Below are 6449 nucleotides of genomic sequence, written 5' to 3' on the forward strand. Positions count from 1 at the left end.
CCGCCCACTGGGGCGTCGCCTGGGCTGCAGCGGCCGGGCAGCCACGGGAGGTCGACGAAGTGAATTCCCCTCTGCTCTCCACGGCCACCTCCGCCAGCTCCTGGGGAGCCTGCAGTCAGCTTCCGTTTCCCGGGCTCCACAACAGCGGGAGACCGCGGTGGTGCGCGGACCGTTCACAACCGCCTGCTGGGCCGCGTGGGGAGCCCCGATGTCTCCGACCTCTTGTAGGAGTAAAGCTCTAAAGTACAGTGTTCTTCAAGAAAAAAAAGTATTCCATTAATAGCAGCCCTGAAATCTGTTCAGAGAAGGTAAGTCTCATACACACCATCTCGGGGAATAAAACAGCGAAGCTTCAGCTCAAGCCTTTGACTTCAGAATCCCATGGCTTTTACCAGGCCGCTCTCCCTCACCTGTCACCTGCAGGACCCAAGGTCCTCCTAGTGCTGAAGCCTCGCCTATGCACCAAATGACAGGAGGGAGGAAAGGAAATTAAACACAGTACTGAAGACTGCAACACAGGCCATAGAGAGCTCTGGCACGTAGCAACTTGCTCACTGGCCAAGAAGGCAAGCTGTGGTCTTTAAGAAACTCTGAAACCCAGGTGGCGCGTGCCTGCAATAACACTAGTCAAGAGGCTGAGTCAGGAGGATCACCGAATTCAAGGGCAGCCTGTGCTAGATAGTCCAAGACCAGCCTGAACTACATAGCAAGACCCTGTCTCAAAAATGCAGAATTCAAAAAACTTATGGGGAAATAGCCCAGAAGAGAAGCCAACTGGTCTACAAATCACTTTTTTTATAGACTCAAAAAAGTTGAAGTATTTATGTTAGTTTCTAGGGCAGCCGGAATAAAGTACCATCAAGTAGGAGGCTCACAACAAGAGAAATGCATTTTCTCCCAGCTCTGGAGCGGGAGACTTAACCAGGTGTCAGGCTGTGCTCTGTGGCTCTGGGTGGAACTTCCTTGCTCCTAGGGACAAGTGTTGAGTCTTTACAGGGCAGTTTCTTCTCATGAGGACACGTCGTCCTGGATCGTGCCCACCTGGTGACTTGGCTAAATTTGTCAAGATCTTACTTCCAGATGAGGTCACATTCAAGGTGCTCCTTGTTGGAGTCAGGACTCCAACATCTTCCTAGAGACACAATTCAACCTATGAAATACTCGCTTACCTTTTCCAGTTTCTTTTCCTTTTTCAGTTATTTTAAAATATATTCTTCAAAAAAATTTTTAATTTGATTTCCCAAATTTAGAGAATTCCTCAAATTGGAAGGTTAAAGACCTTGTGACACTCCCCAAGTCACAAGTGCTATGATCTGGTTATGTACACACTTCCAAAAGAACTTCAAACAATAGTTTTGAAAGTGGGAGGGGTAGGGGAAAGGAAAACAATATCAGCAAAATTAAAAAGGGAAACAAAGTAAGTATTTTACTTAATACAGTTTAGTAAGAATAGAACTTTCCATTAGAGAAGTATTAGACACCATAAGCATTCACTGTAAACATCATTTTTATTACACTGGTAATTCCCACTTGCCATTATAGTCAACTATACTCAGAGAAATAAACCAGAACAGCAATGGCAGGAGACAACGAAAATACTCTGTTTCACGTGTTATTTGGTATCTTCCAAGTCACATTCAAAAAGCTCAGGCTATGCACGTGGGCAGTTTTCAAGACATGTCAGTCACCATCACCATAAGAAAATTCCACGGTGTCAGTGACTGACCCTGGAGCACCTCCCCCGCAGTAAGAATTAGATGCTCAAGGGCAAGGAGTTGGATTCGATAAATTAAAAGACGATAGGATGCATTCACAGGCTCTCGGCATAGCCATACTTGAAGTTTCTATTGCTGAGAAACTGGAGGTTCGTGTTTTTGCCTCTTCAGTCCCAAAAGCTCTGTTCTGAGTTCTCCAGGCTTTGGTGGAATTTCAGGTACTGTCTACAAGAAAATGAAACCCCATTAAGGGCTGGGGATTTAGCTCAGTGGCACTGCACCTGACTGGCAAGTGCAGAGTCCCGAGTTCAATTCCCCAGTACCACAAATGAGTAAGTAAATAACCCCACAGATGCTAGCGCTGTGGTAAGATTCAATGTAACGTTACTTTAAAGAGAAAAAAAGAACAGAAATGTTCTGCTTCCTGCTTAATAACCAATCTTTACTCTGAGAGCCTCTGGCTGGTCTGAACCCCCTTCTAGTGCTGGGTTCAGGATCTATCACGCTGGCACTGTCTTAAGTAGGACAGCTCACTCAGGAACAGCTCACACCACCTCCCGTGGACAGACATACAGACCGTGAGCAAACATCACAGCAGCCATGTCTTCAAGGAAGATGGACAAGAAAGGCAGAGACGACTTTCCTTTGTAGTAATTTTGTTGACATATAATTCACATACTATACCATGTTCCCATTTTAAGTGTACAGTTTAGAGCTGTTTGTGGAGGTACATGTCTATAATTCCAGACTCTGGAAGGCTGAGGCAGGAGGATTCCAAGTTCAAGTTTGAGCTCAGCCTGGGCAACTTAAGAGATTTAGTGAGATCCTACCTCACTATTAAAAATAAATAAATTAAAAAATATATATATATATGTATATATGAAAAGAGCTGAAGATGTGACTCAGTGTGAAGGACCTGGATTCATTCCCAGTACTGCCAAATAATAATAATAATAATAATAATATAGTACAATTCAGGGCGGAGGGTATAGCTCAGTGGTAGAGTGATTATCTAGCACACATGAGGCCCTGGGTTTGATCCCAAGTACCACATATGAGGAAAGTGTCCAATCCAGTGGTTTTTAGCACAATATATTCACAGAACTGCAAATCATCACAATAAATTTCAGATCATTTTTATCACTCCAAAAAGAAATTCCACACCCAGCAGCATAACTCCCATTTCAACCCCAGAGCTCTTCTTCTTGTCTCCATAGATTCACCTATTCTGGATGATGTTTTGTTTTGTTTAAGACAGGTCTTGCTCTGTAGTTCAGACTGGCCTCGCTCTCACTGCGATCCCCCTGCCTCAGCCTCCTGAGTGCTGGGACTACAGGTGTACACCACCACACCTGGCTTTTGGGTGTTTCACAGAAGGGAAGCATACAGTGTGGGGTCCTCTGTGACTGGGTCCTTTCACATAGCTTCATGTTTTCAGGGCTCATCCATGCTGTCACATACACCTGTACATCATTTCTTTTCCTTGCTAAATAATATTCCATTGTACAGACATACCATAATTTATTTATGCGTTCATCAGCTAATGGGCAGCTGGATTATTTCAACCTTTTGGCTCTACATTTATACATAAGTTTGCGTGTGCAGACAGGTTTTCATGTTTGTTGGGTACAAACCTAGAAGTGGAACTGCTGGGTCCTACACTAACCATGGGAGGTATCACCAGTGTTTTCCAAAGCAGCCACGCCCGCTTTAGTTCCTGACAGTGGCACATGGAGTTCAAACGCCTCCACACACCCTCGACGCCTGTTGCTGCCTGTTTTGCTACAGCCACCACAGTGGGTAGGAAGTGGTCTCTCGCTGTGCCTCTGATTTCCATTTCTCTGATGCCGAGCATCCTTTCCTGTGTTTATTGGCTGAGATGGTGACTTCTGCACAAGGACAGGGAGACGAGGGTGGTGTTCCAGCAGCTGTCCCAGAGAGAAGCGGGCAGAAGTACAAGTGCAGAGGCTCTGCCTCATCCACGGGAAAGCAAACCTATGGCACATTCCACGGGAGGCAGGGGGGACTGAGGAGGGCATCAGGTGTCCAGCGCCTTTCACCCTGACGTGGAGAGACCCGCAGAGTTCTGAGAGGAGAGGCATGGCCTGAATCAAGTGTAAAAAAGATGACAATGGCGCACTCCTGTAATCCCAGCACTGGGGAGGCTGAGGCAGGAGGATCACCGAGAGTCCAAGGCCAGCCTGGGCTACACAGTGAGTTCAAGGCCAGCCCAAACTGCATTCCTGAGAACCACTCTCAAAAAAATAAAAAAGACAAACGGTGGCTTGTTGAGAAGACACTGAAGAAAAGAGAGCAGCAGGTGGAAGGCAGTCAGGAAGCTGCTGCGATGCAGGAGAGATAACTGACAGTGGCCCGGCCCTGGGGGACGCAACGGAGGTGGTGAGAAGTGGCCCGTGTGTGGGTGTCATTTTCAGATTGGGAGCCGCTGGTGTGCAGTGAGAGAGAGGGTTATGATGGCACCCAGGTTTCAGCCTAAACAACTAGAAGAAATGAGTCACCTCCTTGGCTAACACAGTGCACCGTGCAGGACAAATGGAACCAAGCAGCCCCCGAAGCTCTCTCAGGACACACTGCCTGCGGGCCCCAGGAGCCGTCACGGTCTCCTCAGCTCTGAGCTCCACCCAAGCCTTTAGCTGTCAGACTACGAGGTTAGTTACAAAGCAAGGAAGTGGCTGATGGTTATTAGAATAGCAGCAGCAACAGCTGGGACAATCCAAAGGCTAGGGAAAGAACATCAATACTTTAAACATTAGTAAAGCACACGGCACCCTGACACAGCTTTCCCTCTGGCCCAGAGGGAGGCCGGTCAGGCACAGGTGGCCTGGGACCCTTCAGATGCACCTCTGCAGGCTTCAGGCTGCCCCTCCTACAGTAGGGATTACACCAAGATGGAGAGTCAGGCCAACCTCCAGGGTCAAATTCAATGCACTCCTTCCTTTGTAAGAACTGCTGGTGGCTCTTCCTGCACAAGCCAGACTAAACTACATTTCTAGAAAAAGTTCTTTTCACTTCCTGTCTCCACTAAGCGTCCCTGATGCTTCACTAGAGATTTTAAAAGAGAAGCAGTCATGCTGGGTGTGGTGGTGCACGCCTGCAATCCCAGCACTTGGGAGGCTGAGGCCGGAGGATCGCTGTGAGTTTGAGACCAGCCTGGACTACGCAGGGAGTTCCAGGTCAGTCTCAACTACATAGTGAGATCCTGTCTCAAAAAACCAAAAACAAAGAGAGAGAGAGAGAAGCAATCCAGGGCTGAGGATGTAGCTCAGCAGTGCCAAACCTGGCTGGCAAATGTGAGAGCCTAAATTTGAACCCCAGTCAGTACCGCCAAAAAAATAAAAATAAAGTGCCACCTGCTTCGCAAGTGCAAGGTCCCGAGTTCGATCCCCAGTACAAAAAAAAAAGGTTGTGAAAAAGAGTACAATCATCTAAATGTCAATAGGGATTGAGCAAATACTGTTTGCTCAACAGAATATCTGTATTACAAAATATGGTGGCCAAAGGGGTAAAGTGTGTATCTCACACACGTAAGGCTCTGGATCCAATCCCTAGATCACAAAACAACAAAAACTATACCATGGTTATAAAGAAGACTGTGACACACCCAAGTGTCTGTGTGTGTGTGTGTGTGTGTGTGTGCGCCCTCCAATAAACGGTAGCAACAGAAAGGAGGGAGATGGGAGGACTTTAGTTTTTTACTCACACACACACACCTCCACTCATCTCAATGTTTTACGGCAGTACTGTATTATTTTATTTTATTTTTATTTTGGGGGGTACAGGGGATGAACTCGAGACCTTGCGATTGCCAGGCAGGTGGTGGAATCACTGAGCTAAAATCCCAGCTCACTAATTTATTAATAGGAACAAAATAGAGAAACACCAAACAACTTGAGTTTCAGATCCTTAAATCACTGCCTCAGGGAGCTATGACCTTAGGTCTTTTCCTTGCTCTTCTGAACCTCAATTTCCTCATCTGACAACAGGAATAAGTGCCTCCGAATTGTAGTGGAAATCAACTAAAATTAATTCGTTTCATCACACAGTTGGTTTTCCCTCGATGCTACCGTGTCCAGGCCAAGGCCAACCCCCACATACAGCCAAGACTTGGCACACTCTTGTGTAATTATTTACACCTTATCGTCTCATCCCCACCTCCCTAAGGCCTTAATCAAGGTTCCTAACTCAAGGAATGCTTATTAGCACTGAGTTCCGTTTCTCTCCTTTAAATACCTATCTTTCTTCACTCGCTCTTCATCCGGCACACACTTGAGGGTCACCTACAACATTCCAAGTTCTTTTCTAAGCGACTGAGACACAAAAACGAACCAGGGGGATACTGTCTCTCCGTGGCGTTCACATTCTAGTGGAGCAAAGGACAAGCAAAGGAGGACACGACTGCGTGCTGTGTGGCCGGCGCTCTATGGGAATGAAGGAGCGAGTCGCAGAGGGCATAAGGCCTTTAAGGAGCTGCTGAAGGAGCCCGGGAGCGGGGATCGAACCAGCGACCTCGGCAATCTGCCACTTACGGCGGAAGTTCGGAATAGGAACCCAAAGGACGATTTGGAGGCGAAGGGTGCCACAGTTCAAGAACTGCTCTGAGGAGGGGTTCGGTCTGAGGAGTCCGAGACGCCCCCGGGACCGAGGGTCCTGGGACAGAGCCAGCAGAGGGGCGAAGGCGGACAGGGCCGGTGGTGCTGAGGGCCACACCGAGGG

The sequence above is a fragment of the Fukomys damarensis genome, unplaced genomic scaffold, assembly GCF_012274545.1.
Source record: "Fukomys damarensis isolate Sample0158 unplaced genomic scaffold, DMR_v1.0_HiC HiC_scaffold_15, whole genome shotgun sequence".
NCBI classification, from domain to species: domain Eukaryota; kingdom Metazoa; phylum Chordata; class Mammalia; order Rodentia; family Bathyergidae; genus Fukomys; species Fukomys damarensis.